We start from the raw sequence: 24,399 nt of genomic DNA on the forward strand, positions 1-24,399 counted from the left end.
TTTTATTTATGTGTTCTTTTTTTCCCCAGTCTGCTTTGTTTTCTGATGTTAGCATTGGGCAACTTGTGTTGTCCATATTCAAGTTCATCGATTTTTCAGTCTCCCTAGTATGCTGTTATAACCCATCTGTTGAGCTTTTTATTTTGGCTACTGAATTTTTTTTTCAGCTCTGTAATTTCCTTCTAGTTCTCCTTCATAGAATCTATTTATTTGCTGATATTTTCTATATTTGTATTTGTTACAACAGTACTCATAATTGCTTGGTGAAGCATTTTTATGCTAATTTCTTTAAAATACTTGTCAGATAATTTTAACGTCTGCATCAGCTTGGCTTTGGTGTCTTATGATTGTCTTTTCTCATTCAGTTTGCTGCTGCTGCTGCTGCTAAGTCACTTCAGTCGTGTCTGCCTCTGTGCGACCCCATAGACAGCAGCCCACCAGGCTCCCCATCCCTGTGACTCTCCAGGCAAGAACCTTGGAGTGGGGTGCCATTTCCTTCTCCAATGCATGAAAGTGAAAAGTGAAAGTGAAGTCGCTCAGGCGTGTCCGACTCTTAGACTGCAGCCTACCAGGCTCCTCCGTAAATGGAATTTTCCAGGCAAGAGTACTGGAGTGGGTTGCCATTGCCTTCTCCGCATTCAATTTAAGATCTTCGTATTTCATAAGATGACCGATGATTTTCTATTGAAGTCTGAACATTTTAGGCAGGACATTGTGTTTTGAAACTCTGGTTCTTATTTACGTGTTAGATTTCAACAGACTTCCTCTTACAGAATCTTTTTTAAAATAATGTCATTTATTTATTTATTCACTTTTGGCTGTACTGTGTCTTCATTTGCTGTGTGGGGCTCTTCTCTAGTGGTGGCAAGTGGAGGTGCTCTCTAGCTGCGCTGTCGGCCTTCTTATTGCGTGGCTTCTCTTGTTGCAGAGCACAGACCCTAGGGTGCATGGGCTTCCGTAGTTGTGACTCCTAGGCTCTAGAGCACAGGATCAGTAGTTGTGGTGCATGGGCTTGGTTGCTCCATGGCATGTGGGATCTTCCCGGATCAGGGATCGAACCCACATCTCCTACACCAGCAGGTGGATTCTTCACCACTGAACCACCAGAGAAGCCAGAAGCTTGATTGGTTAAAAAGCCCCACACTGCCCGGCGGAGGTGGAAGTCCCGGTTGATCTCAGCCTCCACTGACATCCAGTAAGGTGAGGGGGCTTCCTGTTACCACAGTGAGAAGGAGAGCTCATTCTCCCAGCAGGTCTCTGAGACACCACCCAGGGTGGAAGGTGGGGGGCAGTGCTGCTGCTTTTCCCCACGTGGCCTCCACTTGCATGGGGTGGGGAGCGGCCTTTTTCCAATAGGTGATCCTGAAAGAACTAACTCTCCACTAGGTCCTCTGCAACCACTGCAGTGACGGTGGAATGATGCCAGTTTCATTTTTACTAGAGGTATCTAGGCCCCCCAAGTGGCCTTCCCTGACACCCAGGTGTCTGTACAACAGTCATTTCATGAAGACTGTGTCCTTTTTAGGTAAAACTTTACTTTCTTTCAAGGTGAAAAGCCAGTTACATGTTTGTTAAATCGGAGGCAATTTCGCACAGACATAGGCTCCTCACCATTTACAGGACAGAGTCCACTCTTCTAAGGGTACCCTCTGAGGACTCTTACAGTCTGTGCCTAGCAAAATTCTCCCTTCCTTCCACTTCTCTTTGCCATGTGCTCTGTACTGCAGTCAGGTAGGTGATTTGTGGAGATCCACCTGTGTCCAGCCTCTGCCTTCTCTTTGCTGACACTGTTTCCTTCTCCCCAGAGAGCTCTCTTCTATTCAGTCACTCCCTTCACCCATACAAGCCTTGTTTGAATATCATTTTCTTGAAAAGTCTTGCTCAACCACAGAAATCTGTCACCACTTTCAAAATCTATGCTATTACAAGCATACTTTTATAAAGCGTCTGCCTACAATGCGGGAGACCCGGGTTCAATCCCTGGGAGGAAGATCTCCTGGAGAAGGAAATGGCAACCCACTCCAGTATTCTTGCCTGGAAAATCCCATGGAGAGAGGAGCTTGATAGGCTACAGTCCATGGGGTCACAAAGAGTCGGACATGACTGAGCGATTTCACTTTAGCATGTAACATGGTACCTTATGGGCTTCCCTGAGAGCTCAGTTGGTAAAGAATCTGCCTGCAATGCAGGAGAGCTTGGTTCTATTCTTGGGTCAGGAAGATCCCCTGGAGAAGGGAAAGGCTACCCACTCCAGTATTTTGGCCTGGAGAATTCCATGGACTGTATAGTCCATGGGGTTGCAAAGAGTCGGACATGACTGAGCAACTTTCACTTTCACTTTCATGGTACATTGTAGGCTTCCCAGGTGGCGCTAGTGGTAAAGAATCCACCTACCAACACAGGAGTTGAGTCGTAAGAGATGCAGGTTCCATCCCTGGGTCAGGAAGATCCCCTGGAGGAGGCCATGGCAACCTAGTTCAGTATTCTTGCCTGGAGAATCCCATGGACAGAGGAGCCTGGTAGGCTATAGTCCATAAGGCTGCACAGAGTTGGACACAACTGAAAGACTTAGCGTGCATGCATGGTACATTACTAGTTTATTTTTTCATTTGTGTATGTCCTGGTACACAAACTATCTTATAAAATTTTTACAGAGTGTTGTGGAAGTGCCTTATTCAAGAAAATGATTTATTTTGGCTCTACTTATTCTTTCAGGTCAATCATTTGAGTGATGGGTAGGAACTGAAGAAACTCAATGAGGAGGTGATGGGTTAGGACGTAATGAAATTGAGTGATCAGGTAATCATTGAAAATGATTTCTAATAATGCGGGCATCAGTGAAAAAGAATGCAGAAATACGTTGTATGAGTGATTAGAAAATATGAAGATATCCCAAAGTTCATTTTCTTATACAATTGCAAGAAGACATTCATTGCGGGGTGCTTCTTTGGTGGCTCAGTGGTAAAGAATCCACCTGCAATGTGGGGGTCCCAGGAGATGAGGAGTTGATCCTTGGGTTTAGAAGATCCCCTGGAGGAGGGCATGGCAACCCACTCCAGTATTCTTGCCTGGAGAATCCCATGGACAGGGGAGCCTGACAGGCTGTAGCCCATAGGATCACAAAGAGTCAGACATGACTGAAGCGACTTAGCACAGCACAGCACACATTCATTGCAGGACAAAGTTTAAATTCATTTCATCATTTCCTTTATTATTATAGCTAACAGACAGCAATGTCCAGTCAAAAGTTTATACACCAGAGTAAATAATATAAAAGAAAGGTGTTCATTGTAATTACAGTTTAAACACTAATTTACATCCCTTCACTTATCAGAAATGACTACTTACACTTTGACATACTGAACATTTTAATTTGGGTTTTTTTCGTGTTTTTCTGTCGGTTTATTCATTTGCTTGTTTATTTGCTTTTTGCGCTGGAGATACTCCATAGAAGCTGCACTCTCTTGTAATTCCAAAGAAGGCATTTGAATCTGAAACCTAACTGAGGAGGCTCTTTTCAGCACAATTAGTGGTATTGGCTTCACATCTTTCTGTCACAATAGACAGGCTCCTTCTTGCTTTCTGCACTATCATCATTATCTGTGGCTTTTATCTTCCTGATTGCCTCTCAAGGCAAAAGGAATGCTCTGGCTCCAGCTCACGCCCTCATTCCAGGAAGATGATGAAGGAAGGTGATGAAAGTGACAATAAAAAAGTGGCGGTGTCTATTCCAGGCAAGTAGAATCTTCCCAGAAACTCCTGGCTCACTTACACTTACTTCTCCTTTGCCATGAGCTGTCACCCTAGCTGTAAGAAAGGTAAAATATAATCTTTGTATTTTTATCCTGGCACATAGCTGCTCCGAAGAAAACCTGTGTTGGGAGAAGGAGAGATGGATTTGGGGGTGAGAACTAGCAATGTTTGCATAATACATCAGAGTTCTTATGGTATTAGTACATAAAAATCTACCCAAGCCTTTAAGAATGAGCTCCCAGTGTCCCTGTGCACCTTGTAGAAATGTGTCTGAGCCTCTTGCCAAACCCTCTGAATGTCCAGTAGCCAACAGACCTCGGCACCCATGAGGACCTGCTGTTCTTCAAGGCTCCTCGTCAGGAGGGCATGTGTCCACACTCCTGTTCTTGGGCATCACCCTGACATCTGCATCTTCTGTTCGTGGCAAGCGCAGGACAGATGTCATATTCTCATCTGCTGTTTGTGCCACACTTTGAATCCAGGAACCTTCTCTTTTATGTGTGGATAATGATATCCATCTGCCTGCCAGTGCAGGAGACACCAGAGACATGAATTTGATCCCAAGGTCAGGAAGATTCTCTAGAGAAGGGAATGGCAACCCATTCCAGTAATCTTGCCTGGAGAATTCCATGGACAGAGGAGCTGGGCAAGCTACAGTTCATGGATTGCAAAGAGTTGGACATGACTGTGTGAGTAACTTCCTTTTTTTTTTCTTTAGCGTGTCATAACCACCCTGTAGCACATTACTACACTCACGTTGTATTATTGCATATTACAGGCAAACACATTTCAACACGACACATGAATTTTTAAATTTTAAGATAACGACAGATCGAAGAGGGAAAGACAAAAACATAAAACACAATCAACTTTTGCTTCCTTTGAAACATTTAAAGTTATGTGGTTGTGGCTGATAACCAATCTGCATTAGAAATGTTTCCTTTTGTCAGCATTCTGGCTTTTGTTTAAAAAAATAAAATAAAAGGAGAAAAGAAGTTTCTCAAGTTAGCATAGCAAAGCCCTTTTCTAAAGGACCTATAAATAAATTTAAATTCCTGGTGCTGCCTCAAATGTAGCTCTTCTGAGCTGCAATGTCGGCTATTTCTCTGAAACTGGAGTAGTCATTCAAAAATAGTTTCACTCAATTTAACTGCCTATTGAACCCTCTAAATTACAGATATTAAGCCTTTGGTTTCACAACAAACTTAATGAACAGTTCTGACAATCTATAAGCAAGGCCACTGGAAATTCATGGGCCAGATGGAAGCACAGATTACACCATTTTCCTACTGGCCTGCAATTTTCTGGCACCTGGATCGACATTCCAGGGATACATACCATGTCTGGTGCAATGGCCCCTGTCCCTAATAACTGAATTTGTGTTTCACAAAAGCTCATATCAGGCAGAGAAATGCCTGCTAACTGTCATTCATGATGCTTTGAAATATCAGGGTAAAACTCATTTAGAAGATGTAGATGATATTGATAACACAAGGTAATCTAAGGAGGGCCTTTGAGAACAAATTCACCCAAGGAAGAGGAAAGACTATGGGGACAGGCAGGGTAAAGTCATAGTAATGCAATGAAGAAAGAAACCTGCAAAATCAGCAGGGGGAGATACATAAAGCTTGTAGTAATGCTTCCTAAGGCCCACTTGACTTCACACTCCAAGATGTCTGGCTCTAGGTGTTGCAGGATGGTTGTCTCAGTCATTAAGATCTTTTGTGTATAGTTCTTCTGTGTATTCTTGCCACCTCTTCTTAATCTCTTCTCTTCTTAGGTCCTTGCTGTTTCTGTCCTTTATCGTGCCCATCCTTGCATGAAATGTTCCCCTGATATCTCCAATTTTCTTGAAGAACTCTCTAGTCTTTCCCATTTCTATTGTTAGTTAGTAAAGGAAGAGAAGAAGACAGTTTGAAAGTCAAGACGTCCTCCCCCTTACCCACCCAAGAATCTCTGAATTTCTTCCTGGGAAAATTAGCATCTGTGACACATATTTTATTCGAAATATCCCACACATCTGCTCAATTGTGATTTTGAGGGAAACGTGGTTCTTCACGGTTCTTCACTCTGAGATTCCTTTCCGTGACCTGAAACATGGCCAGGTGCCACTATAGGACTGGTTACAGTGGATGGGGTGATGCTGAGTGAACCGTCATCACATATTCCCACACTCTTATTGCTTAGGAACTGACCTCAAGAGGCCCACGCCTGCAATGGCTTGGAGCAGGGCTTGGAGATTGAGCTGGGTCACGACAGTGAGAGCACCAGATCCTGGCCACTAGACCAGCGGTAAGTGACAAGGGCCCTGGCCCTTGAGCTTTGCAGAAAAAATTCCCACAAAGATGAAAAGTAATGAAACAGATAAAGTATTTACTGAGAGGAAAAAGAGTACAGTACGTGTGGATAGAGACAAGGATGGACTCAGAGAGAGCCACTGAGTTGCAACCTTATGACGGTTTGAATCACTTTTATGGGGCATTTCGTCCAGATTTCCTTTGGCCGATCATTTTGATTTTCCTGGTTCACCGTTCATATTTGGTATATCTGAGGATCTTCCCACGTGTGCCAAGCATCTCTTAGCCAAGATAGATTCTACCCAAGAGGCCTGTGGGTACATCATCCCTTGACATTACACCCCCATTGACATCCAAGGAGCCTTTCTGTGAAAGTGTGTTCTGGGAGGTTTCCTGACTTTGGGAATGAGAAATATGTGGCCTGGGCAGAGCTCAGCCTCCTTCCTTGATTGTCCTGCTCTTCTCGTCTTGAAGTTTCAAGCAGTAGAGAAGGAATCTCCAATTGCTTAACCCAGAGGGGCCCTACCTACTGCTTCAGAACCACAGCACCTATGCCTGACCTGTTATAAAACTTCCTGCTTCCAAAGATCACACATCACTCTTTTCTTTCCCCATCTTTATATTTCTCATGCCGTATGGTTATTGTTTTTCACCAATTTTTCTTTCTGAGAGCAGACAGTGCCCTCCTTGGGAAGATTTATCTCATTTACCTCCTTATCCCTGTGTTCACAGGAGGCCTGAGACAGTGAAATCTTATGAAGTGTGGGTTGAGTCAATGGAGGCTCCGAATTCCTGGGGCAAATTGAATGATTTCCTCTTACAAGCAACAGAAAACACTGAAAATGTGGATTTTATTTAAAGGACAGAAGGGTGTCCTAAAGTGAAGAAAGAAAGACATGACTTCAAATAGTCAAGTTTGTGAACAGCAAGGAATAGCAGGGTGTATTGTCAATAGAATTGGGCACTGTTTTTTTTTTTTAATAATTTATTTATTTATTTTTGTCTGTGCTGGGTCTTCGTTGTTGCCCTTGGGCTTTCTCTAGTTGCAGTGAATGAGGGCTGCTCTCCAGTTGCGATGCTTGGGCTTCTCCTTGCGGTGGCTTCTTTTGTCGTGGAGCACAGGCTCTAGTTGTTCAGGCTTCAGTAGTTGCAGCATACAGATTCTAGGGCATGCGGGCTTCAAGAGTTGTGGCACACAGGCTCAGTAGTTGGGGATCACCAGCCTCAGAGCACCTGCAGGCTTCAGCAGTTGCAACCCTTGGGCTCAATATTTGCCGCTTGTGGGCTCTAGAGTGTGGGCTCAATAGTTGTGATGCAAGGGCTTAGTTGCCCCAAGTCGTGTAGGGTCTTCCCGGACCAGGCTTCGTACCTGTGCCTCCTGAATTGGCAGGCAATTCTGACCCACTGCACCATCAGGGCAGTCCCCTTGAGCACTGCTTTTGGAGGAATTTGTCAGCGTCATCTCATCTGAAAGGGGTTGGCTTCACTCACTGTAGATATCAGAAGTGATTCATCTGGCAAGAAGCAGGCATAGATCTCCTGGGTTTCTATGGAATCAAACACTTTGGTGGAGGTCAGGGGAAATTCCATCAGCATTATACACTCCAGACAAAAATTGTTATTAAAAATAACTGTAGAATGGTCTGACTTTAGAGGTTGAAGGGTCCCTAGAGTATGTACTATAAATACCTCATTTTACAGATGTGGAGGTGAGGACCAAGTCAGAGAAGGGACTCAACTCTATCAGACAGCTTGGGTCATCACATATCTAATGTCCTGCTTTCCAACCCAGATTCCTTGCAACCCTTGGAATGCCAAAAATTGGCAAAAAGTATATGAGGGCTTGGAGAAAGCAATGGCAACCCACTCCAGTACTCTTGCCTGGAAAATCCCATGGATGGAGGAGCCTGGTAGGCTGCAGTCCATGGGGTCACTAGGAGTCGGACACGACAGAGCGACTTCCCTTTCACTTTTTACTTTCATGCATTGGAGAAGGAAATGGCAACCCACTCCAGTGTTCTTGCCTGGAGAATCCCAGGGACAGGGGAGCCTGGTGGGCTGTTGTCTATGGGGTCGCATAGAGTTGGACATGACTGAAGCGACTTAGCAGCAGCAGCATATGAGGGCTATTATCACTTTCTCAGAAAGACTAATGGAAATCAGACTGCTGGTATTCATCTGGCAGCCAAAGGAGCTAAAATTTAAGTTGTATTGTATATGAGGAAGGAGCTGATATTTCTCAACTTTTGGTTGAAATTGCAGTGACACAATTTAGTCAAATTTATTATTTGGTGGTAAACTGATAGGGGATGATGTGTCAATAATACCTAAATTGTGAAAAGTGGCATGCATTATTTATTGAATATTCTCTTTTTGCTTTTAAGTCAACCTTAACTTTTTTTTCCTAAACAGTACTGAAGGGAGTTCTTCATGAGTGAAAATTATCATGGCCGAAAGAATGGTCATCAAACGCTCCATCTTCCCTCTGATCTCCTGGCTGCTAGGCAGGGGGTCAAAGGACTATGTTGTGGTGACATGTGTGCTCAGTCATGTCTAACTCTTGGCAGCTGACCATGTAGCCCACCAAGCTCCTCTGTCCGTGGAATTTCCCAGGCAAGGTGGGTTGCCGTTTCCTACTCCAGGGGATCTTCCTGACCTTGGGATTGAACCTGCACCTCTGCACTGGCAAGTGGATTCTTTTACCGCTGAGCCACCTGGGAAGCCCAGCTGCAACAGGAATGGGACACAATTTCTCCAGCCCCCATTGTCCATGCACTTTGCACCATCCATGCATGAGGATGAACAGATAACATCTACTGAAGTAACAGAGTCCTCCTGAGTTCACATCCACTACCCTGTGGCGGTTTTGCTTCCTAAAGCTCTGCATTTCTGCCCTTTGGGAGATTCCAGTCTTCCTAGGTCCCCAGTTTGTCTTCTGTCTACACACTGAAATCAAGACTTGAACCAGCTCTTTCTTAGAGGTTCAAAGGGAACATCCACGGTCATCACCACTATTGCCATGAGAGATCAACTAATACTTTTCTCATCACAAAAGTAACACATAATAGATGCCTTTTCCTACACTTGACCTTCAGTTTTATGTCAAGCCTATCAATCACAGTGTTGACTTTTACAGAGGAAGGCTAATGGAGTGTACTGAGGCGTTTTCTATGACGTGCATCACATCAGATGCAAAGAATCAGATTTGCATACGTTTTGCTGATTATCGAAAGGGGTTTTTCCTTCTCCTCCCACATCTCCTGTTCAACTGTGTCTGTATGTTCTTTTCCTTCAAGGAGGTCAGGTATTGCACTGCAGGTGAAAAGTGGACGTCAGCAGTGTCTGGTAGAGATTCGTCTGGAGATGAGCATGGTCTGTGCTGTTCTCAGACTGATTAAATGATGGATGCCATGGGAGCAGAAGGAGACGGCATGCAAGCTTCAGTAAACGAAAGTAACGCATTAGAATGTAGCTTTAGGGTCTCATTTAAAAATATAATTCAGGCATCAGCAGAAGCCTTTAAAATATTGGCAGATGTCTCTATGCCATATTTCATATAGAGGACAAAGTGGATTAAAAGACAAATGTAATCCACAGTATAGTGTAGCTTTTCTTATGTTCACTAGTGCTTTAATTTCTTTCCAATCCATTTTCTTTAAAGAGGATTTTATGTCTATTTTTTCCTATGCTACTGTAAAATTACTATAAATTAACCTCAGAGATAATATAAAGCTATTAACTCATGTATAAGTTGTCCCTTCCCCCATCCTTTCAGTTCAGTTCAGTTCAGTGGCTCAGTCACGTGTGACTGTTTGCAAACCCATGGACTATAGCATGCCAGGCTTCCCTGTCCATCACCAACTCCTAAGCTTGCTCAAGCTCATGTCCATCGAGTTGGTGATGCCATCCAACCATCTCATCCTTAACGTCTCCTTCTCCTCCTGCCTTCAATCTTTCCCAGCATCAGAGTCTTTTCAAATGAGTCAATTCTTCACATCAGGTGGCCAAAGTATTGGAGTTTCAACTTCAGCATCAATCCTTCTAATGAATATTTAGGACTGATTTCCTACAGGATTGACTGGTTTGATCTCCTTGCAGTTCAAGGGACTCTCAAGAGTCTTCTCCACCACCACAGTTCAAAAGCATCAATTCTTCAGCACTCAGCTTTCTTTATGGTCCAAGTCTCAGATACATTGCATAACTACTGGAAAAACCATAGCTTTGACTAGAAGTACTTTTGTTGGCAAAGTGTTATCTCTGCTTTTTAATATGCTGTCTAGATTGGTCATAGCTTTTCTTCCAAGGAGCAAGTGTCTTTTAATTTTACGGCTGAAGTCACCATCTGCAGTCATTTTGGAGCACAAGAAAATAAAATCTGCACTGTTTCCATTGTTTCCCCATCTACTTGTCATGAACTGATGGGACCGATGGCATGATCTTAGTTTCGTGAATGTTGAGTTTTAAGCCAACTTTTTCACTCTCCGCTTTCACTTTCATCAAGAGGCTTTTTAGTTCCTCTTCGATTTCTGCCAGAAGGCTGGTGTCTTATGCATATCTGAAGTTATAGATATTTCTACTGGCAGTTTTGATTCCAGCCTGTGTTTCATCCAGCCTGGCATTTCTCATGATGCGTATAACTTAAATAATCAGGGTGACAATATACAGCCTTGACGTACTCCTTTCCTGATTTGGAACCAGTCCATTTTTCCATGTCCGGTTCTTTCATCCACCATTTATTTAGAATCTACTGTTTGCAGACTGTGGAATGGGGATCATTATCCTCAGGGGTGGGATTCCCAAGTGACTCAGTGGTAAAGAATCTGCCTGCAAATGTAGGAGATGCGAGAGATGTGGCTTCAGTCCCTGGGTGGGGAAGATCCCCTGGAGGAGGAAATGGCAAGCCACTCCAGTATCCTTACCTGGCAAATGCCATGGATAGAGGAGCCTGGAGGACTACAGTCCATGGGGCTGCAAAGAGTCAGACACAACTAAGCACCTAAGCATGTGCCTGCATGCACAACACACACACACACACACGCACACACACACATCTTCGGGGGAGAAATGGAATGATCCTGGAAGCTTATCACCCCTTTGGAATCTCATGGCTTCATCCAAGGGGTAGATTCTGGTAAACATACTTCCATTTCCGTCTTGAGTTGATGATGAGGTGACAAGGGCAAAACAGCTATTGTTTTCTGCTTCTAGCTTTAATTCCCTGCCCCCATTTCCCAGTGCTATTTATCAGGCTCTCTATTTCTGAGTCTGTTTCTCTTTTCCCTGATTGTCCTGTTTTGAAGTCAGTTCAAACGCCAAGCAAAGTGCTGATTCAAGCACCATCGTGCTATCTGTTTGGAGATGAATTTGGAAGATTTATCAGTTGGGGAGGTTTTTGTGATCCTTAAGTAAGGAAACTGTTTCCAGAGCTACCTATTGTGTAACATTGAGATGGAAGGATTGCCAGCCTTTCCCATAGAGTGTAATTCCTGCTGACTGAAGGGAAATATTTAGAGAGAAGATCACTGCTGACCTGAGGATTTAGGGGAACCATGGCCCCCTTGGACACATTACCTTGACTTGTGATGAGGTTTTTTTTCTGAGACGTTTGTAGGATGAGGCATCTTGAGGGAGTTTGCCCCTAGACAAATCTGACTGGGCATGGTGTTCCTTAGCAATCTCCAGCTGCCACTCACGTATTTAGGAGAAAAAAAGTAAAACAGAAAAGTCACTTTGAAAATTTATTTCCTCCTAACCTCTAATGTCTTAAGTGTAGGAAATGCCCTTAGTCTGTTTCCCTTAAAAATGAATCAGCAAGCTAAATGGAAAACTGTTGAATCTAATTCTGAATGGGATTACGGTTCAATCCATGGAAAGTATAAGGAAGTGGTTGTTATTGAAAGAAAAAACCTAAAACAAGAGAGCCAGCCTCACTAGGCCACCACCTGCAAACCTGGAATGGCCTTAAACATGATGGACTACGTCTATTTCTCATTTTGAAGAGACATCGCAGAGAAAAGAAGGGGCAGGCCAGAGGTAGAAGCCACAGAGGTGGGATCAACACTTTGTCTCCTGGTCCCTGGTCCCCTTCCTCTGCTTTTTTCAGACCTTGGAAATCAATAGATTCCTAGGAGCATGACCTTTGTCACAATAAGAGCGACTGTTAAGTTCTATCAAGTACTCATCAGTGTGTAAGCCCTGAACTTGAACGTTATCAATCAAAGTTTGAACACACAGGAAATGCACACTTCCATGGGGCAGTGAATATTTATAGAACTTCACCATCTGCAGAGAAGGAGAGAGAAAGACTTCGCACAGTCACTCATCTTGTCTGCCTCTTTGTGACTCCGTGGATTGTAGCCCGCCAGGCTCCTCTGTCCATGGGATTTTCCAGGCAGGAATACTGGAGTGGGGTTGTCATTTCCTACTCCAGAGGATCTTCCCGACTCAGGGATTGAACCTGTGTCTCTGGTGTCTCCTGCATTGGCAGGCAGATTCCTTTATCACTGAGCCATCGGGGAAGTCCATCAGCAGAGGACCATGTAATAAATATCACTTGTGACTCCTCAGATGGGTACATAAGAAATATTTGTCCATTCTCTGCATCTGGTCTCCATTCCTTCCCTGCAAATAGGGAGAGAGTGAGACTAAGGGAGAAAGTAGCGTCAGTGTATATACACTTTCAGGTGTAAGATGGATAGCTGGTGAGAAGTTGCATTGTAGCACAGGAAGCCCAGGCTGGCGCTCTGTGATGACCTGGAGGGGTGGGGTGGAGAAGGAGAGGGAGGCTCAAGAAGGAGGGATGTGTGTATGATTATGGCTGATTCTCCTTGTTGTATGGCAGAAACCAACACAACATTGTAAACATTAAAAAACAAATTAAAATGCAAAGAAAAGAAATACTCTGATAATAAAATAGAATTGCCCTCTGAGATTTATTTTAAAAACATATATTTGGGAAAAACATTATTGTGGAAATGAACAGACCTTTATTATTTTTCTTGGAAACCTTTGTTTAGAGGTCACAATATTTTATGAATTGAAAAAAATATACTTGAATTTCTGTTGCTGGCTGCTTCTACCCTGACTTTTCTGAATTATCAAGAAAGGCGGTAAAACTATCTGGCCTCAAAGTTTACTATTGTTCATGTATATTAGGGTCCCACTGCTTTCTTTCTTGGTCTCAGGAACAGAGAAAAGAGACTACCCATTTAATTATTTAAGAGGTATTTTTCAATGGATCTGTCTGTCAAAGATGCAAAGTGAATTTCCCTCTTGAAACTTCTGCTACTGAAGGAGGATACCTGTCCTTTCACACGTTCTTACAGTTGCATGAGGAAATGCAATGTCAGGACCAAAAGCACTAAGAACAAGGTGGTTATAAAATACAGAAAGCAGTGACCTATAGCTGGAGCCTACTGGGGGTGAGTGGGGGATTATTGCTCTATCTCCTGATGGGTGAAGCCGCAGAAGGTCAGAAGAGGGATGAATTCACTTCTGTTCTTTCCAGACAGGCTGTGAGCTAAATTTGCTTTTAGTTGTATAGATTTATTTATTTTAATTAATTTATTTATTTTAGTTGGAGGCTAATTACTTTACAATATTGTAGTGGTTTTTGCCATACCTTGATATGAATCAGCCATGGGTTTACATGCGTTCCCCATCCTGAACCCCCCTCCCACCTCCCTCCCCATCCCATCCCTTAATGTTTCTTTAATATCAGGACCCAAAATTGCTTCTACTTACATTTTCTTATAATCTTCTATATAAAAGTTAAAAATAAGCCAAAACAACTGTTATAAGTTTAATTGTGTTCGTCCAAAACTCCTCTTAATTAGTGTTAAGGTACTAATCCCTTTAACCTCTGATTGTGACTTTATTAAGAAATATGGTTGTTGTGGATGTAGTCAGATGAGATGAGGTCATATGGGGCCCCTAATCCAATATGACTGTTGTCCTTAGAAAAAGAAAATGTGGACACAGATACTCACACAGGAAAAGCATCACGAGAACATTAGACAGAGATCACGGTGTCCTACAAGCCATGAACACCAAGGGTTGCCAGAAATGAGGTTGTTCTAGCCCTCTGTACATTTCAGCCCCAGAACAAATGCATGGTCACATCACAAACCTACTCTGGAGTGAAGAATCATCTTCTCTCTTGTGAAGACTTACTATGTTACATCTTTTCACTCTTAACCTATTGCCTGTACTTTTAATATTTTCCCCTTTGTTGTTGGAAAAGCTTCTCTACTTCATAGCTCTGCCCTTGTCTGTAAGAGCAGGTTTTGCCATTCGAAACAATCCCCTCCTCCCATATTTAGGGAACAAAGACTATCTTCCAACCAACTTCCAATGGTCTAGGCTATCTCCTTCCCTCCCCTAAATAAGTGGGAGCCACTCATTCCATGAGTTGTGAGTCTCAGAGCAAGAATTGCACTGGGAATAGAAAGTACATCAGAAAAGAGTTCAGAAATATTATCCCCATTACGTCTTGTTCTTGTTTTGCAGAGGAAGGTTGAAGGAGGCAGGTACAGGATTGTCCTAGCAACCTTAACCCTGGGAATGCTGCCAAACCTAGGGCAACTGGGTTCATGTATGAATAGTCATTCTGAGAGTCACTTGTTTGACTTCAGCTCTCTTGTTGCAAAGGGATGAGCCCTACTGATCTCTCTGCAGTGCCTGGGCCTCCCTGGAGAGGGGCACAGATCTGGGCAGCTGGTGGGAAGCCCTTTAATGTAATCTGGAACTCCACCTGAGCGCAGGTATGGCAGGTCCAGCTGGGACTCCCAGGGCCCAGATTGAGAGCGCTAAGAAGCTGGGACCGTGCTGTAACATGGCCAGGCTGGAGGGTCACACAGCGACTTCCTTCTCCCATCTTCCCTGAGTGAACCAAGAGAGAAGCAAGCTCAGGTGAGGAGTGCCCCAGCCCTTCAGACTGCATATCTGACCGGAAAGGTGACAGAACCCCTGAGGAACAGCAGCAGGGGGTCTCCTGACTCACCGCTCTTGACCAAGAGAAAATAGTAGCAAGTGTATCAAGGAAACGTTGATAGCGTTGGTTTATTTTTCAAATAATTAATTTATCTTTTACCCCACAGAATAAACTTTGAAAACCATGTATAGGACCTAGAAGCTCCTTGGAAATAGGTTGAAGGAAAATAAATTATCATTAATTTGGGTTTTTGAGTCTCTCCACATCACAGTAACAAAATATGTAAATAAAAAGCCCATCCTCTAATCCACTTTCTATTCTACCAATCCTGGATTCAAGAGTCATATCAACCTCGACCCTCTCACATGTAGACAGAGATGGAGTGTAGTTTCAGAAAGTGTTTTATTTTTTGTTTTTACAGGAGGACTCTGTAATATTTTTTTCCAGATTTATGCCAACTATTGGAACTCTACCAAATGAAAAGTCAAGTATTAGAAGCCCACAAAATAAAAAGCCAATACACTAGTTTCCTTTCCTTAATTTTATAAATCTTGAAGTGTCTTTCACTAATTTTTTCCCCTTATTTACACGTGATCTGCCTTGATTAACCTGTTTTTTCACAAAGGCAGCATATAATAAAAGAACAGGCATGATGAACACTCTTAAAGACAACACACTACATGAGAAGAAAGAGAATAAAAACAAGAAATTAGGGATGAAGAAAGGATGATGAAGACAGAAGCAGAGTTACTGAGCTTCCTATCAACCATGGCAAAAGATAAAGTTCCATGAACTATGTAACATTCACTCTTTTTAAAAAAACTTTTTATTTTGCATTGAGGTAGGAGAAGCATCAATAACCTCAGATGTGCAGATGACACCACGTTTCTGGCAGAAAGCGAAGAAGAACTAAAGAGCCACTTGAAGAAAGTGAAAGAGGAGAGTGAAAAAGTTGGCTTAAAGCTCAACATTTAGAAAACTAAGATCATGACATCCGGTCCCATCACTTCATGGCAAATAGACGAGGAAACAGTGGAACAGTGGCAAACTTTATTTTTCTGGGCTCTAAAATCATTGCATATGGTGATTGCAGCCATGAAATTAAAAGACACTTACTCCTTGAAAGAAAAGCTATGACCAACCTAGACAGCATATTAAAAAGCAGAGACATTACTTTGCCAACAAAGGTCCATCCAGTCAAGGCTATGGTTTTTCCAGTAGTCATGTATGGATGTGAGAGTTGGACTATAAAGAAAGCTGAGTGCAGAAGAATTGGTGCTTTTGAACTGTGGTGTTGGAGAAGACTCTTGAGAGTCCCTTGGACTGCAAGGAGATCCAACCAGTCCATCCTAAAGGAGATCAGTCCTGGGTGTTCATTGGTAGGACTGCTGTGGAAGCTGAAACTCCAATACTTTGGCCACCTGATGCGAAGAGCTTACTCATTTGAAAAGACCCTGATTCTGGGAAAGATTGAAGGTGGGAGGAGAAGGGGACAACAGAGAATGAGATGGTTTGATAGCATCACTGACTCAATGGAAATGAGTTTGAGTAAACTCCGGGAGTTGGTGATGGACAGGGAGGCCTGGTGTGTTGCAGTGCATGGGGTTGCAAAGAGTCGGACACGACTGAGCAAATGAACTGACCTGAACTGATAGCCAATTAACAATATTGTGATAGTTTCAGGTGAGCAGGGAAGGGACTTAGCCCATAGATGTGTATATATGTATACATGCACATTCATACATACATACATTCTCCCCCAAACTCCCCTTCCATCCAGGCTGCCACATAACATTGAGCAGAGTTCCATGTGCTGTACAGTAGGTCCTTGCTGAAAATCCATTTCAAATATAGTAGTCTGTACATCTCCATGTCAAACTCCCTAACTACCCCTCAGCCCCATCCTTCCCCCACCCCAGCAACCATAAGTTTGTTCTCTAAGTCTGTGAGTCTCCTTCTGTTTGATGAGTTCATTTGTGTCATTTCTCTTTAGATCTCACATTAAGGGATGTCATAGGATACTTCTCCATCTGACTTACTTCACTCAGTACAACATTCTCTAGTTAGTCACTCTTTAATAAAGAATGCATTCCATTTCACAGAAGAGAGAAATTGTATCAGTCCCAAAGTCCTGGGGATAAATATGCCATGCAAAAATGTTTAGAATATGATAGAAACAATTTTCACTAATCATTCTTCAACAGTGCAGACAAGCTTCATGGGTCTATTTCTTAACTGGCCTCCAGTGAGAGCCGATGGACAATGGTCAGGGCACAATGACCCTGTCAAGAAAGTTCTGGAGCTGGTGCTGAAGGTGCTCTATGTTGGGATGAAGGGTGTGAAGGTAGCTAGGGATGTCTGCCTCTGGAGGGTAGTTGTTTCTCTCAAATGACTTAAGTTACACAGAAAGGCTAGAGAATCTGGAAGAGTGGAGTCAATGTGATTCTCAGATGATGCCTTTGGGACACCAGTTGTCTCAGATGGGCTTGTGACAAGAATAGCATGCCAGACTCCTCAAATGGCTGTCACTTGGGAGAACCAGAAGGGCAGGCATTTTGTGTTATTGATAGAAAGAAGATCAATATGCTCTCCCAAGCTGAGAGAAAACAACTCGTTCTTTTTGTGGAAAATGGAAGATTCTGACACACAGTCTTGCTTGATGGAAGGTTGGGAGATGGAAGCTTTGCGGGGAGGGATGAGGGTGTCGGCAGTAGAACCAGATGGCTTCAAGGAACAGATATCAAGACCTTTCACCCCATAGCAAAGCTCCTGCGTTGAAGGGAGGGTGAAGGTGAAGACACTGTCAACCTCTGATGCTCAAGCAGAAGGGGAAAATAAACCAAAAGCCAGGGCAGTAAAAGTAAAAGCAGACACTATTTTATTTCTCTTTGATTTTTTAAATGAAAAGTCTAGCTTAAAAGAGGAATACTAAGCCTGTAACAGAGTATTTACCAAAAACCAAGACCAGCTATGGTATTAAATGGAGAATTGTTAAAAAAAAAAAAAAAGGCTCCATTAAAATCAAGAAAAATAAAAGAACACCAATTATTCAAGATTACATAGAAGTAAGGCTTGTCATTCTTGTCTTCTTTGTATTTCTCAGTAAAATATGTTTCATTTCAAATGGTAGGTACACAATTGTTGTACTTTAATAAATAATTTTAATAATTAAAAGTAGCAATAAATGTGTACCTCTGATTTGAAATAAAATATATTTTATTGAGAATACAAAGAAGATGAGGGTGACAAGTCTTACTTCTAATTAAAATGTCAATTCTCCAAAGGAATATAATCTAATAAAAATTTCAATCATAACATTAACAAGGGTGTATTTGGGAAATAAACAAATTGAATATAAAACTTAGATGGAAGAATACATATGTGAAGGTTGCCAAGAACAATGTGAAATACATGCATAATTGAGTTGGATTTGTCCTATCAGATATTAACATATGCTAAGAAGCTACATTATAACAAAATGTGATTATTTCAGAAGGACAGAGGATAGACCAAGTTATCTGTAGTTCAGCTGGTTAAGAATCCGCCTGCAATGTAGGAGACCCTGGTTCAATTCCTGAGTCAGAAGATCCACTGGAGAAGGGATAGGCAACCCATTTCAGTACTTTTGGGCTTCCCTGGTAGTTCATGGTAAAGAATCTGCCTGCAATGAGGGAGACCTGGGTTCGATCCTTGGTGTGGCAAGATCCCCTGGAGGAGGGCATGGCAAACCACTCCAGTATTCTTGCCTGGAAAATCCCTATGGACAGAGGAGCTTGGTGGACTACAGTCCATGGGGTCGCAAACAGTCGGACATAACTGAGCAATTAAACACAGCCCAACAAGAATGCATAGGATTTAATATATAGTACCTTACGTATTGCAAATAAATCAGAAGAGAAACAGGCTTTTCAAAGTTGATGTGTGAAAATAGGCTGACTGTCAAATAAAATAGGAAAAGTAAGTTTTATACTTATTTTATACGATACATAAACAAGTTATAAAAATTAAACTATTCAAAAAGTGGCATACTGCAGCTCATGGGGCTGCAAAGAGTCAGATACAACTTAGCAACTGAACAACAGTGAACAAAAATAAAAGTAATATATGAGATTATTTTAAAGAATTTGTGGGAGTTTTCCTAAACACAATAGGAAAACCGAAAGCTATTGAACAAATAATGGCCGATTTAATATTTATACATTAAAATTTCTGAAAATCAAAGCACAGCAAGAACATAATCAAAGATAGTGGTAGAGAAAACGTTCATAACATAGGGGATAAAGAATTAATATCCCTAATATATGTAAATTCCTAAGATTAATTTTAAAAATGCAAGTATAATTGGGAAAAAAGCGAGATAATATGAGAGGCGTTTGATGAGAAAAGAAATCAAGGTCTGTAAGTAGCCAAGGAAGCTCAGCATAGTGAGAAAGCAGGGAAATACAAATGAAACCATAGGTTTGGTGCCATTGTCTGCCTCCCAGAAGGAAGCTCAGATGATCGGTACCATCCAGTGAGTGTACAAGGAATCAGCATTTTCATACACTGTGGTTGTTGTCGCTCAGTCGATCAGCTATGTCCAACTTTTTATGACCCCATGGGTTGCAGCATGCCAGGATTCTCTGTCCTCCACTGTCTCCTAGAGTTTGCTCAGATTCATGTCCTTTGAGTTAGTGATGCTATCTAACAATCTCATGCTCTGCCACCCCCTTCTTTTTGCCTTCAATCTTTCCCAGAATCAGGATCTTTTCCAATGAGTCGACTTTTTCCATCAGGTGGTCAAAGTATTGAAGCTTCAGCTTCATCATCAATCCTTCCAGTGAATATTCAGGGTTGATTTCCTTTAGGATGGACTGGTTTGATCTCCTGCTGTCCAAGGGACTCAAGAGTCTTCTCTAGCACCATAATTCGAAAGCATCAATTCTTCGGTGCTCAGGTTTCTTTATGGTCCAACTCTCACAACCTTACATACTACTAGAAAAATGATAGCTTTGCACTACACTACGGAGGGGAGTATAAATAGCCTCACTTCCTCCTTGCTCAGCCCCTTACTTCTCTAATACATCTTCAACTGTACTGCACCTTCTACTTTTGTTGTATTCTCTGCTGTAAACCTAAACTGAACTTCCCATTAAGTCCAAATCTGCCTTGTCCATGGCTGCCCCTGTACAGATGGATTTTGTTGGATGAAACCCGCATGCACAGACACACAGACATCCAGAAACAGAGGTATACACAGACACACACCACACAGAAACACGGAGACATACACAAACATGCACAGAGATACACATGTACATTTTGATGGATTTTGTTCTCACCCTCTGCTTCCTCATCCTTTTTTCTGGCATACTACCCCTCTCCAGTAAATGACCTCATCAGCTTTCACCATTTGTCCCACTCCTTATTGCCTCACTTCCTTCCTTAGAGTCTAATGTCCATCATTATAATTACTCCATTGACACAATTTCAAAAGTCTCAAGAGGGTCCCCATCATCCTCATGGTTTAGCAGTCATATTTACATTACATTTTCCTAGGTAATTTGTTCTAATACTCTCCAGGAAGTGTTAACACTTAACACTCAGGCTTCCCAACACACATACACACACACACACACACATGCATGCATACTCACAGTAGTTATGGTTCTACATAGAGGAAATAAAAACAATTAAGCAAGAATCTTCACTCACTATGTCTGAAACAAATCTACACTTAAACTCTGTTTTAGTTAGGGTTTTCTAGAAAAAAGAACTATCAGAGAAAGAGAGATGACTATATATTTTATATATTACATGTTGTATATATTATATACAATATATGTGAGAGAGAGAAAGATTGGTTATATATTGTATATAGTACATAAGACAGAGAGAGGGAGGGAGAGACATAATGATGAATCAGCTCACACAATGGTGGATGTTGAGAAGTCACATGACCTACCATCTGCAAGCAGGAGACCTAGGAGAGCTGATGGTGTAATTTAGTCTGAGCTCAACTATAATGTAATATGAGGACACTTATTTAAAAAACTAACTAAACTGATCACATTGACCACAGCCTTATCTAACTCAATGAAACTATGGGACATGTCATGTAGGCCACCCAAGATGGATGGGTCATGGTGGAGAGTACTGACAAAACATGGTTCACTGGAGAATGGAATGGCAAACCACTCCAGTATTTTTGCCTTGAGAACCCCATAAACAGTATGAAAAGTCAAAAATATATGACACCAAAAGATGAACTCTCCAGGTTGGCAGGTGCCCAATATGCTACTAGAGAAGAGTGGAGAAATAGCTCCAGGAAAAATGAAGAGGCTGAGCCAAAACAAAAACAAAGCCTAAGTCTGGATGTGACTGGTGATGGAAGTAAAGTCTGAAGCTGTAAGGAAAATATTGCATAGGCACCTGGAATGTTAGTTCCATGACTAAAGGTAAATTGAAAGTGGCCAAAAACGAGACAGTAAGAGTGAACATTGACATTTTAGGAATTAGTGAACTAAAATGGACTGGAATGGGCAAATTTAATTCAGATGACCATTATATCTACTACTCTGGGCAAGAATCCCTTAGAAGAAATGGAGTAGCCATCATAGTCAACAAAAGAGTCCAAAATGCAGTACTTGGGTGCAGTATTAAAAACTATAGTATAATCTCTGTTCATTTCGAAGGCAAACCATACATCACAGTAATCCAAGTCTATGTCCCAACCACTAATGTAGAAGAAGCTGAAGTTGAATGGTTCTATCAAGACCTGCAAGACCTTCTAGAACTAACAACCCAAAAAGATGTTCTTTTCATCATAGGGGACTGGAATGCAAAAGTAGGAAGTCAAGAAATACCTGGAGTAATAGGCAAGTTTGGCCTTGGAGTACAAAATGAAGCATGGCAAAAGCTAACAGAGTTTTGCCAAGAGAACGCACTGGTCATAACAAACGCCCTCTTCCAACAACACGAAAGATGACTCTACACATGGACATCACCAGATGGTCAATACCAAAATCAGTTGATTACATTCTTTGCAGCCAAAGATGGAGAAGCTCTATAGAGTCAGCAAAAACACAGAAACACGGAGGAAGCAGAAGGTGAGAACAGAATCCATCAAAATGTACATGTGTATCTCTGTGCATGTTTGTGTATGTCTCCGTGTTTCTGTGTTTTTGCTGACACTTGCTCCCTGGAAGAAAAGCTATGATGAACCTAGACAGCATATTAAAAACCAGAGATATTACTTTGCCAACAAGGTCTGTCTAGTCAAAGCTATTGTTTTTCCAGTAGTCACGTATGGATCTAGACTTGGACCATAAAGAAAGCTGAGTGCCTTAGAATTGGTGCGTTTGAGCTATGGTGTTGGAGAAGTCTCTTGAGAGCTCCTTGGACAGCAAGGAGATCAAACCAGTCAATCCTAAAGAAAATAAGTCCTGAATATTCACTGGAAGGACTAATTCTGAAGCTGAAGTTCCAATATTTTGGCCACCTGATGTGAAGAACTGACTCTTTAGAAAAGACCCTGATGCTGGGAAAGATTGAAGTTGGGAGGAGAAGGGCACAACAGAGGATGAGATGGTTGTATGGCATCACCAACTTGATGGAGATGAGTTTTAGCAACCTTCAGGAGATTGTGATGGGCAGGGAAGCCAGGCATGCAGCAGTCCATGGGTTCACAAAGGGTCAGACATGACTGAGCGACTGAACTGAACTGAATTGATCATATTTCTGCAACATCCATACTTACTTTAGTTCATTTTCTGTGACTTTCCATTTCATTCAGACTAAAATCCTACAAAATCCTTCATGATCTCAACCCATTGCCTCTCTGATTTTATTTCCACTTTCTTTCTCCCCTCATTCTCTTCCAGATATCAGCATGACTTTCTTCAAGTCTTTACTCAACATGTCATCTTATCCATGACCTCTATATAACCATATTCAAAATTGCACACTCAATTCAAAATTGCCTATTCTTTCCTGGGTAATTTATCTCTTTAACACTTACCAGTAGCTAATATGCTTTATATTTTCCTTTTTATTTTGTCTATATGCCTTCTCCCTCTAGATTATAAGCTCCTTGAAGATAAAAATATGCATTTGTTTGGTTGACTATATCCCCAATGCCTGGAAAAGAGCCTGACCCAAAGAGACAAGTTTGTTAAGTATTTCTGAATTAATGTTGTTTAGAAGAATAGTTGCATGAAATGCTTTTATCTGTATGTTCAGAGGGACCCAGGGCTAAATAGTATGTGTATCAGCACGAGTTACTCAGCTCAGTACAGCTAAATGGAATTTCCTGTTTTTCTGACAAGCATCTATAAATTAGGAGCCCTTAGGAGACTATCAGCTTGACTGTACATTGGTAAAATATTTTCACAAATTGGCTTTGACACCAAGTGGATTGTAGACTGAATGTGAAGCTTTAAAGTATAAAACTTCTAGAAGATAATAAGAAGGAATCTAGATAAACTTGGGTCTACCAATGATACCAAATGCATGATCCATGGAAAGAATGAATTGATAAATGGAACTTTACTAAAAATAAAAAAAAAAATAGTTGGAAAATCACTCTAAAAAATGGGATAGATGAGTCCCCTGGGCAGAGCTGCTGATGGTGGACAATGATGCTATTGCTGAAATTGTCTCCATCTGCTTATGCACCCAATGTTGCCATTGCTGCTGCTGATGCCATTTCTGCCAGATTGAAACCTTCCCTCTGCTTGCTGTTGTTGTTCAGTCACTCAGCCATATCTGACTCTTTGCTACCCCATGGACTGCAGCACCCCAGGCTTCCCTGTTCTTCACTATCTCCCAAAGTTTGTTCAAATTCATGTCCATGGAGTCGATGATGCTATCTAAACATCTCATCCTCTGCCAGTCCCTTCTCCTTTTGCCTTCGATCTTTCCCAGCATCAGGGTCTTCTCCAATGTGTCAGCTCTTCACCTCAGGTGGCCAAAGTATTGGAGCTTCAGCTTCATCATCAGTCCTTCCAATGAATGTTCAGGGTTGATTTCCTTTATGATGGACTGGTTTGATCTCCTTGCTGTCCAAGGGACTCCCAAGAGTCTTCTCTAGCACCACAGTTGAAAGTCATCAGTTCTTAAATGCTCAGCCTTCTTGATGGTCCAGCTCTCGCATCCATACATGACTACTGGAAAAACCATAGCTTCATTTATACAGACCTTTGTAGTCAAAATAATGTCTCTGCTTTTTAATACGCTATCTAGATTGGTCATAGCTTTTCTTTCAAGGAGCAAGCATCTTTTAATTTCATGGCTGCAGTCACCATCCACAGTGATTTTGGAGACAAAGGAAATAAACTCTGTCTCTTTGCTTGGAGAAGAAAATGGCAATCCACTCTAGTATCCTTGCCTGGAGAATCCCATGGATGGAGGAGCCTGGTGGGCTGCAGTTCGTGGGGT

The 24,399-nt window shown here is 42.0% G+C and overlaps 1 long non-coding RNA gene across 1 annotated transcript in view; it reads left to right on the forward strand.

Moving 5' to 3' along the window:
- Positions 1 to 957: 957 nt before the first annotated feature.
- Positions 958 to 24,399, forward strand: part of LOC145544645 (uncharacterized) — a 29,204-nt gene continuing 5,762 nt past the window's right edge. The window contains exons 1-3 of the long non-coding RNA XR_014081502.1: positions 958 to 1,200; positions 2,716 to 4,442; positions 5,941 to 6,045. This is a non-coding gene — a long non-coding RNA (uncharacterized LOC145544645). The remainder of the gene's footprint in view (positions 1,201 to 2,715; positions 4,443 to 5,940; positions 6,046 to 24,399) is intronic.

Source organism: Giraffa tippelskirchi, chromosome 4 (assembly GCF_054371585.1).
Source record: "Giraffa tippelskirchi isolate mGirTip1 chromosome 4, T2T-mGirTip1v1.2.pri, whole genome shotgun sequence".
Lineage (NCBI taxonomy): Eukaryota > Metazoa > Chordata > Mammalia > Artiodactyla > Giraffidae > Giraffa > Giraffa tippelskirchi.